This window comes from Cheilinus undulatus, linkage group 5, assembly GCF_018320785.1.
Source record: "Cheilinus undulatus linkage group 5, ASM1832078v1, whole genome shotgun sequence".
Lineage (NCBI taxonomy): Eukaryota > Metazoa > Chordata > Actinopteri > Labriformes > Labridae > Cheilinus > Cheilinus undulatus.
In genome coordinates, this window is record NC_054869.1 from 43,627,676 (window position 1) to 43,640,291 (window position 12,616).

A 12,616-nucleotide genomic window follows, 5' to 3' on the forward strand; every position below is an offset into this window, starting at 1 on the left:
AAGAGTGAACAAGCCTGAGAGCCCAGCTGACCGGCTCACCCAGCTCGAGACTCCTGTCATGAAAAAACTAGTCCCTTCTTTGCTATCATTCGTCTCATAAACTTTTGTTTTGCATTTATATTTTGCTTTTTATTTACACAGTGTCATTGGATAGCATTTTGCATATTTTAACTTTGGTCAAAAAGCATTCTTTTCCACTTTTAGCAGAATGATCTGAGCCAGATAAACAGTTTTTAAAGCCATCAATGGCAATAATATCGTTTGTTGTCCCTGCTGAGAACCACTCAGTGCTAACAGCCATCAGATAACCACATCAGAAGAGCTATGATTGCCAATCCCTCTCAAAACAAAGACAATATTGCCCTCTGTTATTGCTTATAAAACTTGCCCATGTAATACTGCCTTTGTTTCTGTGCCAATTCACCGGCAGGCTCTGAGGCATGACAATTGGATCTGCTCCATTCTTTTAACTCCAGCCTGGTGGAGAAGAGGAATGATCACCTGTACCTCCTCATCACGCCCAGGCTTTTCTCTAGTCTTCTCACTTTTTCCATCTCTCTTTCTCATCTTCTCACGATCTCTCACTGGTTTCATTTCAGGTCTTCTTCCCTGCAGATGCCCATTTTTCTCTGTGATCGCCTGGCGGTCTCTCTGGTTCCCACTCCAACCCCCTTTTCCTCCCTCCCTCTCCCTGTTTCTCCCTCTCGCTCGCTCTCTGTGTAAGGGTTTGCAGGTGGCTCTCGCTGGCTGGGTCAGTAACCAGGGGAAACTGGGGAAGAGTTCATTTCAATAGAACAAATGGGAACAAATTGATCCACTCTTGCTGGTGTTTTTTTGACACGTTTTGAGCTTCAGGAAAAAGGGGCTGAAAGCTGTGAGGTCAAATGCTACTACAGCAGAACACCCAAAATAACCTTTGGGCAGATGTTAGACACACATTCCTCCACTCTCCTTAGTGTGAAACAGAACCTCAGGCTAAAGTCGCACAGCTCCAGCTGACTGTTGGAGCCCCGTGGTGCCATGTTAGCCAGGTGTTCATCTCAGGGCATCCTCTAATGGTTCATCTGTCAAACAAATTCAAGGAGAGAACAGATTCTATGGCTTTTTGGACACCTGTACCTGGGACTGTGGAGTCTCAGTGTTACCTGTGTACATGTAAATTAGCCCTCAGGTCCTGTTGGGAACGGGAGCGCCATCTGTGACGGGTTTTTGAGGCCGTGACTCCTTGTTTTACAAACATGTTCAGAACGCAGTGAGCTCCGTGGATCATGACTAAAAATGGGAGACATGGTTGAACACTATTGCTGCTGGCCCTGAACACTGAGCAATGATCCAAATTAAGATCAAATACTGCAATTTTCAAAACACAAAAGGGGCAATAATTCTGTAATCTGAAAAGTGTGTCAAAATAACAGTTTAAATTTTTCAAGGATGGATGTTATTCTCTTCACATAAAAAAATCTACATTTTCAAAACATTAGAATATCACAAAACACCAGTCCAAAAAAATTTATAATATATAAATGTTTACACAAATTTCAGCACCAATGTTAAATGGCATGGAGCCCATCAGTCTGTGGCACTGCTGGGGTGTTATGAAGCCCAGATTGCTCTGATAGCAGCCTACAGCTCACCTGTATCATTGAGTCTGGTGTCTCTCAACTTCCTTTGGACATTTTCCCAGAGATTCTCTATGGGGTTCAGGTCAGACCATTTGGCTGGCCAGTCAAAACCAGTTTATGGTAGTTTTGGCTTCACTGTGGGGAAGCTTCTCAGCAGATGTAAGCATGAAAAACCTCTTGGTCGATGGCTGGCAGCGTTGACTCTGGATTTGATAAAGCACAGTGGACCAACACCAGCAGATGACATGTCACCCAAAAACTAGAAATGTACTCCCCCAGACTCTGGGACCTTGATTTTGAAATGAAATTCAAAATTTTATCTGAATAACAGGTGCACCTTTTCCTACCACACTTTTCCCTTCCACTCAACTTTCTATGAATATGCTTGGATACAGAACTCTGTAAACAACCAGCTTCTTTAGACCTTTAGACCTGACCTTTTGTGGCTTACCTTCCTTGTGGAGGGTGTCAATGACTGTCTTTCGACATCTGTCAAGTCTGCAGTCTTCCCCATGATTGTGTAGCCTACTGACCCAGACTGAGAGACCATTTAAAGGCTCAGGAAACATTTGAAGGCGTTTTGAGTTAATTAGCTGATTAGGGTGTGACACCATGTCTTTCCAATGTTGAACTTTTTCTCAATATTCTAATTTTCTGAGACACTGAATTTTGGGTTTTTATTATCTGTAAGCCATAATCATCAAAATTTTAAGAAATAAAGGCTTGAAATATTTCACTCTATGTGTAATAAGTCTATATAATACATGGGTTTCACTTTCTGAAATAGGTGATTAAAAATATTGAACTTTTTCATGATATTGTAATTTTTTGAGATGTACCTGTATGCAGGGGCCCAGGCTCAAGCCTGGACTGTGGCTCCTTTTCTGCATGTTGTCCTTCACTCTCTGATCCCTGTTTCTGGCTCTGTCCACTTTCTTATGGCTATCAAAAAAGGCATTAAATGACCCAAAACAAACTTAAAAGATTAAAAGACTCTGAGAGACTTTGTCATGTTACAACCCAGCTTTTGTGTTGAAAATTATAAACAATGTTGAGAAGCTTTCATGAATGCAAGTTATACAGAGAGGCAACAGGAGTGCTTCTGGTATTTCCCACAAACCACCACACAGGTGCAAACAGGACGAAAGTGTCAAACAGAGATGAAAAGAAGGAAAAGGATAAAGTATTAGAGAGGTGAAACTGACGCTAAATTGCAGACAATAAATACATTAATCTGCATTTCCCCTTTTCAATATTCTTCAATAGATCAGATGCCATTAAGTCTTTTTATATATCCATATTGCCAAGTCTTTGTATTGTGATTATAATTTCTAGCCACGTTTCACATATTATATGTCCCACAGTGTGATAGAATGAGAGATTCTCTTCCCTAGTGTGAACAGATCCATATGGTATGCAGTATAGAGCAGCCAGAGGACTATAAAGCACAAAAACGTGCAGTCATATTACTTTTTAAATGTTACAGAGCTTTCGATTTGAGCTTATTCCAGTAGTTTTGCTGCACACTAAAATATCTTCCTTAAGAGGGATGACTCTCAACCCATAAACATCACAAAGAGTGAAATCTAATTTATCCAAACAGCCATTTTGCATTTCAGTGTATCCCGGGAGGATTCAGCTGCAGACCACACCTGGCTCTCAGTTTCCCTGCACATGTCTAGATAAATGACTCTGAGTAAACAAGCGTCTCGCTAAGTGAAACCGGCTGGAATCACCGTGCTCCTGCGACAGACAGACAGCCGGGCCGCGGAGGCGTTCAGCAGTTGTTTTTCTCCACTAATCGCTGCACTGACTTCAAAAGGACACTTTAAAAAGAAGAAATAACCACTGTAGTAGTCTAATTGTTGTTTACAGTGGACTCCAGGTCCCTGGAAATAGATTTTTGCTTGAAATAGATTAAAACAAAGCAGAGAGGAAAAAAAGAGAAAAACTACAAACAGTGCAGAGCTGCAGCAGAAAAGTCTGCGGCTGGCCAAATTCTCCTGGAACTCGCAGCATGAATGAGTCATGTCTGCACGTCAGGGAGGCTCGGCAAGGTGCAAGCTGAGTGCTGCTAAAGACACACACAAGATCCGCCCATTTATAGGTTTGTGTGAACTTTTACCCGCTATCGTGTCTGTTTTAGAATCATGCAAATATACAGACATATTCAATATAAACATCAGACATTTCAGCCACAGCGTGATTTGAACCAAGGCCATTCACTTCAAGGACCATATTCTCTGTACATGTGGAGCAGTGGACATAACCTCTAAGCTACTGGTGCCACACAACCTAAAGCATGATTGGAAATGACAACAGTGATTGATTTCATGACCATCAAGAAAAGGCTTCATCAGTTCATTGCATTGCCTGAAATCTTGAGAGGAAATACTAGTTACATGTTAAGAGTGTACATCTTAGGTGTTTTCACAGTGCATTTCTTGTAAGTATGTAGTAGCGCTATAATGAAGCTTATGCCATATGACATTCAAACTGATTCTGCAAAAAAGTGACATTACATGTTACCATCTGTCCATTCGCAGTGCATTTTGGCATTACAGGATAGCAAGAGTACAGCAAAGCAGGAGCCCTTCATACACACAATCAGACTGGTATACAGAAATACAGCGTCTGTTACTTTGCCCAAAGAGGCCACAGAGAGTGGATAACTTTGACTCTCAGTTACACCTCTGAAATGTTCATAGTAAGGAAAAACATCAGTGGTTTTAATGCCATGCTTTGTAACGGCACTGTGAATTTGTCTTTAGTAAGGATGCAAAATATTATCAGCGTATCGCTATTGAGAGAGACAGATTTCTGCCTGTATGTACAAGCAATATATTGGCCACATACGTACATCAGCTGTAAATATTAGCTTAAATTGGCAGTAAATATCAGCCTATATTGGCTGTAAATATTGACCATATGTGAGAATAAGATAAAATGTTCTGCCTTTGTTTACAACCACTATATTTGCTGTAAATATTGGACTGTATTAGGATTAAATATCAGCCTACATCGACTTGAAAAGTTGGCTTGTTTTGGATGGAAAAAATTCACCTTAATCAGCCATAAATATTGGCTTATATCAACTATAATTATCAGCGTGTTTCTGCTGTAAATATTGGCCTATATCAGCTGTACTTACTGGCCTTTATTGTTTGTAAATATCTGCATGTATCAGCGGAATTATTGACAATATCAGTTGTAAATATCAGACTACACTGTTCGTAAATACCAGTCAATTTCAGCTGTAAATATTGCACTATACTGGCTCTAAATATTGGCCTATATTAGCTGTAAATATCAGTCTATATCAGGATTCAATATAAGCCTTTACCATATATATATATATATATAAATATATATAAATATATATATTGGCCAATATCAGTTGTAAATATCTAGCTATTTAGGATGTAAATATAGACCTCTATCATTTGTAAATGTAAACCTATATCAGCCACAAATTCTGGCCCATAACAGCAATAAATATACGTCTGTATCACCTGGAAATATCCTCCTGTATCAACAGTATAGATCAGTTTTCATCAGCTGTAAATACAGGCCTATATCAGCTGTAATTATTGGCCTAAATCAGCTGTAAAAATCATCTTTAACAAAGGCTTATATTGGCTGTAAATATAGTATTATATTGGCTGTAAATATCAGCTTATATCTGCTGTAAATGTAGGCCTATAGAAGCTGTAAAAATTGGCTTATACCAGCTGTAAATATAGGCCTATATCAGCTGTAAGTGTCAGCCTATATCAGCTGTTAACATAGGCCTATATAACATGTATATCAGCTGTAATTATTTGCGTAAATCAGCTGTAAAAATCATCTGTAAATAGAGGCTTATATCAGCTGTAAATGTAGGCCTATTTAAGCTGTAGATACAGGCCTATACCTGTTGAAAATATAGGCCTATATCAGCTCTAAATATCAGCCTATATCTGGTCTAAATATAGGCATATATCAGCTGTAAGTATCAGCCTATATCAGCTGTTAACATAGGCCTATATAACATGTATATCGGCTGTAATTATTTGCGTAAATCTGCTGTAAAAATCATCTGTAAATAAAGGCTTATATCAGCTGTAAATGTAGGCCTATTTAAGCTGTAAATACAGGCCCATACCTGTTGAAAATACAGGCTTATATCAGCTCTAAATATCTGCCTATATCTGGTCTAAATATAGGCCTATATATGCTGTAAACATAGTTCTATTTGAGCTGTAAATACAGGCATAAATCAGGTGTGAATATAGGCCTATATCAGCTCCTAATATTAGCCTATATCAGCTCTAAATATAGGCCTATATCAGCTGTAAATATAGTCATCTTTAAGCTGTAAAATGTTGGCCTATATTAGCTGTAAATATCTGCCTATATCTGCTGTAAATATTGGACTAAATAAGATGTAAATATCAGCCTATATCAGCTGTAAGTATTGGCCTAAATCAGCTGTGAATATTGACCTATATCTGCTCTAAATATATGCCCATATCAGCTTTAAGTCTGAACTATATTAGCTGGAAAAATCAGCTTATATCAGCTGTAAATACAGGCCTATATCAGCTGTAATATTTGGCCTAAATCAGCTGTAAAAATCATTTGTAAATAAAGGCTTATACCAGCTGTAAACATCAGCCTTTATCTGTTGTAAATAAAGGCCAATATCAGCTGTAAATACAATTATTCTTAAGCTGTAGATACAGGCCTATAACTGCTGTAAATATTAGCCTATATCTGGTCTAAATATAGGCCTATATATGCTGTAAATATAGTTCTATTTGAGCTGTAAATACAGGCATATATCAGCTCTAAATACAGGCCTATATCAGCTAAAAATATAGGCCTATTTGAGCTGTAAATACAGTTCTATTTAAAGCTGTAAACACAGGCATATATCAGCTGTGAATATAGGCCTATATCAGCCTATATCTGTTCTAAATATAGGCCTATATATGCTGTAAATATAGTTCTATTTAAAGCTGTAAATACAGGCGTATATCAGCTGTGAATATAGGCCTATATAAGCTCTAAATATAGGCTTATATTAGCTGTAAATATAGGCCTATATCTGCTGTAAATATTGGCCTAAAGAAGCTGTTAATATCAGGTATATATCAACTGCAAATCTAGGCCTATAACAGCTCTAAATATCAGCCTATATTGGCTTTAAATATAGGCCTATATTAGCTCTAAATATCAGCCTGTATCAGCTGTAAATATTGGCTCATATTCGGCTGTCAATATCAGCCTGTATCTGCTGTAAATATATGCCTATAACAGCTGTAAATACAGGCCTATATCACCTGTAATTTTTGGCCTATATTCGCTGTAAAAATCATCTGTAAATAAAGGCTTATATCAGCTGTAAATATCAGCCTTTATCTGTTGTAAAATACAGGCCTATATCAGCTGTAAATATAGTTATTTTAAGCTACAGATACAGTCCTATAACTGCTGTAAATATAGGTATATATCAGCTGTAAATATCAGCCTATATCTGGTCTACATATAGGCCTACATATGCTGTAAACATAGTTCTATTTGAGCTATAAATACAGGCATATATCAGCTGCAAATACAGGCCTATATCAGCTGTATAGGATTATATTTACAGCTGATATAGGCCTATATCAGCTGTAAATATAATCCTATATCAGCTGTAAATATCAACCTATATCATCAGTAGATATCAGCAAATTTAGCTGTAAATATAAATCTATATCTGTAAATATAGTCAGCTTTAGCTTTTTTTGTTTGTCCTTAAACTTTCAAGTTTGTTTGAAGGACTGAAGTTTTAAGTCTGAACTAGATTAGATAGGTGCTTTATTAATCTAGAGGAAGCATCCAGAAGCAGCTTATGTGTAACTTTGGCCTGCTAGTGTCATTTAGCACTATTTACAGCAAGATGAAAAGATATAAAAGACGAGAAACAGTGGAAAAGATGATTAAAAGAAGTAAAATATCTTTTACACTTTAAATCTAAAGTTTTTTTTAACCTTCAGCATCTATAATAAACCCTGAATGGCTTAAAATCATGAGTTAAATCACAGTTAAAGTGTTTTATAAAGAAAGTGATGAGTCTCGTGCAGCCGTTATTATGAGGACACTCTCTAGGTCAAAAATCTCAGCAGTTTCTTTCACAATAGCTGCTCTTTGACCTGTAACTCAAGTCAAACTACAGTTAGGCTTCTGCCATAAAGCAGTAATCTTTGCTGTGCTGCATCACCATGGTAACCTGCCTGCCAATAAGTACTGTTGATGGCAGGGTGCGCCTTTCATGGCACTGCTACACCCATCTGACTCACTGCCTCACTCACAAACACACACGGCTGTCATTATTACAAAACCTGATTGCAAAACATCATTAGCAGCGTGCCAGCGTGTGCCGGTGCCAAACGAGACACCATGTGGATCCCACAGGCAGGTCGGCAGATTACACTGAAGGCAGAGAGAGAGAGACACCGGGCAACACTGACAGCTCCATTCCTCCTCATTCAGCCTCTTCTTCTTTACTTCTCTTCCTCTTTCTCTTCTTCTTCTCTCCTCCATTGTTTCAGCTCCTTTCCTCTCTCTCTGTCCCTAACCTCTCCACTCCGATCTTCTCTCCTGAAATCTCAGCCTCTCAGCCAGCTGGCATCAGGGCACCAACCTTCTTCCACCATGGCACTGTGTCAGGCCTGAGAGAGCAAAGACGGGGAGGGAGATGAGTACGCTGAGAGTGAGAAAAAGGAGGGAGTTAGAGGGAGGCAAGAGAGGAGGCATGACAGGTAAGGGCTGCAAGGTGGATAAAGAAAAAGCTGAATGGGCCAAAAAGGAAAGAAAATCGACAAAGAAATAATGAGAGAGGGGACAACAAGATAAGGAGATAATAGAGTGTGACAGGCACTACTTTTAATTTCCTTTCTGTTCCACTCCACATTTAAGAAATTGTTTATAAAGGTCACCTACTAGAGGCACCAAGTTGGTTTGACCATACATCCCCTGTTCAAAGACTAGTCCTTGTATCATACAGCTCAGGTTTTACTCCAGTTGATCACTTTCCTGATTTTCAGACCCCCGCTCTCTCCTCCAGATTTCAAAATCCACCCAGTACCTTGAAGGCAAGAATCCATCTTAAAAATCCATTTTAAATTCAAATGAAATGTGTCGATTAGCCTCCTTTCAGCTTGTTAATATTGTACCTTCATCAGGTTAATCTACTGTATCACATACCACAGTCCGCTCTGCTTGCCGCAGCTTCTCTTTGCACTGGAGACACTTGTGCCGTTTTTACAATGAATAAAGGTGTGTACATATCAGTATCTGTATCCGCAAAATGCATTTGGAAATACTGGCTGTAAGGAAAATACTCTGGACCTCCAAAAAGAAACACAGTTTCCATCACTACAGAGGAGGCTGGACCAACATAAAGCCATGCTTTTTTTTACAGGCAGAATACACCAGATTACGTCACTGATAGGGCAGCCTTTAAGGCTTTCCAGTTTGTGTAGCGTCTACACAACCAGTCCAGTCTGGCTGGACCGTCCCAGACCACCTCTGTAAGTATCTGAGCTATTGGATATCTGTTCTCAACACACACTGAGGTGGGTCCACTAAAAAAAGGATTACCGTTTGGTGTCCACATGCCAGAAACTGATATAAATTTGTGATGTGTTGTCTAAACAGGGTGTTGATGTTTTTGATGTACATACAAAAAAAAGTTCTGATATATCTTCACCTCAAAGTCTAGTGTACCTCACTGCTGTTAATTTAGCATAGCATATCAGAAAAACAGAGTTCACCCCTCAGTGTTAAGGTTCGTGTCCTTATAAACACGGTGTCCCTGAAACTGTTTATGTTGTGTGAAAATCTGCAGTTAAGTCTCGTCTTCAGCAAGGACAAGAAAGCATCCTTCCTTCAGGCCTGTTCTTTGATACAGCAGGCCTCTGATCAATATAGGACTTTTTAAACAGTGTGAGTATCGCTTTGACAGTGAAAAGTATTTCTAAACTCTGATGGCATATTTAATAAACAAAATAATCCACTATAAAGTTTATGAACAAACCCAGAAATAAGGAGGCCCCCTAAGTCCTAAGGCCTCCTGAGTCCTTGGAAGCAAGACATGACGTTAAAAAGATACTGCACCAGTTATGGTTTAATACTTAACAACTAAAGACGAAGGTGAAGAAGCAACAGAATTAATGCTACATGCAATCAGATGTATTCACAGCATCACTAAATAAGTGAAGAAGGACAAACTGGTGAGACGAAAGCAGCAAAAACAGCAGCTTCATTAGGCTGGTAAAGATTGCACCAATCAAATGATCACAATGAATTCCCCTGAATATTTCCTGTATCACTCTTGCATTGGGTCAACAAGACTTCCTGCAGAAAATTTCCTAAGAAGCTGGCATAAAAAGTCAGAATACAGTGGCCATGAAAAGTAAGACGATTTGAATTCACACAGGCTGCTCATCAGTGTTAATTTTGGCAGCTTTCTTAAAATTTAGTCTTAGTCTTCAGATTAAAATCATAATATAAATATAAATTTATAATAATAAATTATAATTTATTATTAGAAGTTTTTAGTCACATTTCTCATTTGGCTAAACACCAAGTTAACTGTTTTTAACTGACAAGTCTGAAGAGGAGAAAATACTTAGAAAACAGTCAAATTTATCATCGGGTCACTGCAGAGTTTCCACTACATGTAATTGATTGTGGCACTCATGCCGAAATAAAAGCCACCATGCCTTCAGAATTCTGATCTTTTTTATTAGATGTTAAAAATGTAAATTATATTGTATGAATGGATCCATATAAACATATATGCTATATTTGCACAAATTTACGTACAATGGGAGTTTGAAATTGCAATCATGAATGTGACACTGCTATTAGTAATTTAATTTTGAAAAAAGAACACCGGAGTCTCAACTTCCTGTCTGTCGTCAAACACGGACAGCTGATAAACTTTACGTTCGCCAAGTTTAGCACTTTTCTGATTATAATCGGATGATTAGCGGTAAACTTGAGTAGATATATTCATCATCAACCGTGTCTCATGATGGAGATGAGACGCTAGCGATCTAAAAATTAGCTTGTTGTCGTAAAAACTCTGGCAGAGCTTTAGTTCCGTTTCTGTTACAGTACGAGACTGGATAAAAACAACAGCAATGGACTGTCAGACGTTCATCTTATCCATGGTATTTGCCTCACTTTGTATCCTGCGTGTCCGCTAAAACAGGAGAGAGGGAAGAAAAAGCTTGGGCTGCAGTCACAGAGCGGCAGGAGCAGTTGTGCGTGTGTGTGTGTGACAGAGAGAAGAGATAGTGTGTGTGTGTGTGTGTCCGTCCATGAGTACAGGTCGGTCTGACAACAAGCATGAACGAACTAAAGTTAGCTTGTTGAACAAGTGAGTGATAAATGTTTATAAGTTATCATAATATCAACAACTTTAAGAGACTGAGCCTTACCTGTGGCTCCTCTGGGATGAAATAATTAGGGCAAAGCCCTCCCCAACAGTTTCAAAAAATCCTAGAGGAAACCCTGCACTGTTAGCCTGATACACTCTGTACAGAGTAGCTAACACTAGCAGATAGCTCCGCCAGCTTTCATTCCTCTTTACAGATGAATATCGTGCTTTGATATGTGGCCTCTTTTCACTTCGATTGAGTTCACATGAGTTCGACCCACGACAGCCTATATACCACTTTATTTCGATTTTATACTTTAAAAAAACTGTCCTGTTTCTGCTACACGCTAGCCGCTAAGCTTCTATATTTACATCTGGTGAACTGCCGGGGGAAAGCTCTGACAGGAAGGCAGCTGCCATTAAGTAAAGCTACACCAGCCTCCAGTAGCTCAACATAGTTTAAAAGAGCATTATAAACCGGGATTTCAAGCACATGTTTATAAATAATTATAGGTAATTAGTTTAACTGACTCGTAATATGATAAACGAATTCAACCATTAACCACGCTCATCCCTAGTCAAAGCTTTAAGTCAAAACTTTTATCTTTTAATTGACTATGGCTATCCATCAATCCATCTTATTTCACTCATCCGAGGTCAGCTTGTAGTGGCAGCAGGTGAATTCAGTCAACCCAGACATTCCTCTCACCAGCAACATTTTCCAGTTCCTCCTGAAAGATTCCGAGGTGCTCCCAGGCCAGATGGGATATATAATCCCTCCAGTGAGTCGATAGTTTACCCCAGGGGCTCCTCCCAGTTGGGCACGCCTGGAAGACCTTCACAAAGAGGGAACCATCCAGATCAGATGCCCGAACCACCTCAACTGCCTCCTTTCGATGCGAAGAAGCAGCTGCTTTACTTTTGAGATGTCCAACGATCCTCACCCTTTCTCAAAGGCTAAGGTCAGACACCCTCCTGAGGAATCTCATTTCGAATGCCTGTATCCACAATCTCATTCTTTCGGTTATTACCCAGAGATCATGACCATAGGTGAGGGCTGGAACTTTGCTCAATCAGTAAATCAAAAGCTTTGCCTTCTGGTTCAGCTCCCTCTTCACCACAACGGTCTGGTACAGTGCCTACAAAATTGCTGACGCTGAAGCAATCTGCCTGTCAATCTCATGACCCCTATTATCCTCACTCATGAACAAGATCCTGAGTTACTTGAGCTCCTTCACTTGAGGCAAAGACTCACTCTAATACACTGTATTCCGGCAGAGAACCATGGCCTTCAACTTAGGGGTGCTTATTCCCATCTTCCCATCTCAGCCACTTTACACGTTTTAGATAGCACACTGCAGATCCCCTAAATGCCAGCTGGAGGCCCCCAGCTAGTATGCCAACAGAAGCACATCATCTGCAAAAAAGCAGAGATGAAATTCTGAGGTCCCCAAACTGGAAACCGATGATTATCACAAACAAAATTGGTGACAAGGTGAAGCCTTGGCAGAGGCCAATACACACTAGAAATATGTCAGACTTTGTGCAGACAATGTGAACGTAACTGGCACTTTGGTCC

The 12,616-nt window shown here is 39.3% G+C and overlaps 1 protein-coding gene across 3 annotated transcripts in view; it reads right to left on the bottom strand.

The window, feature by feature from the left end:
- Window positions 1-12,616, bottom strand: part of pcsk5b (proprotein convertase subtilisin/kexin type 5b) — a 137,078-nt gene that overhangs the window by 102,059 nt on the left and 22,403 nt on the right. The window lies entirely within an intron of this gene.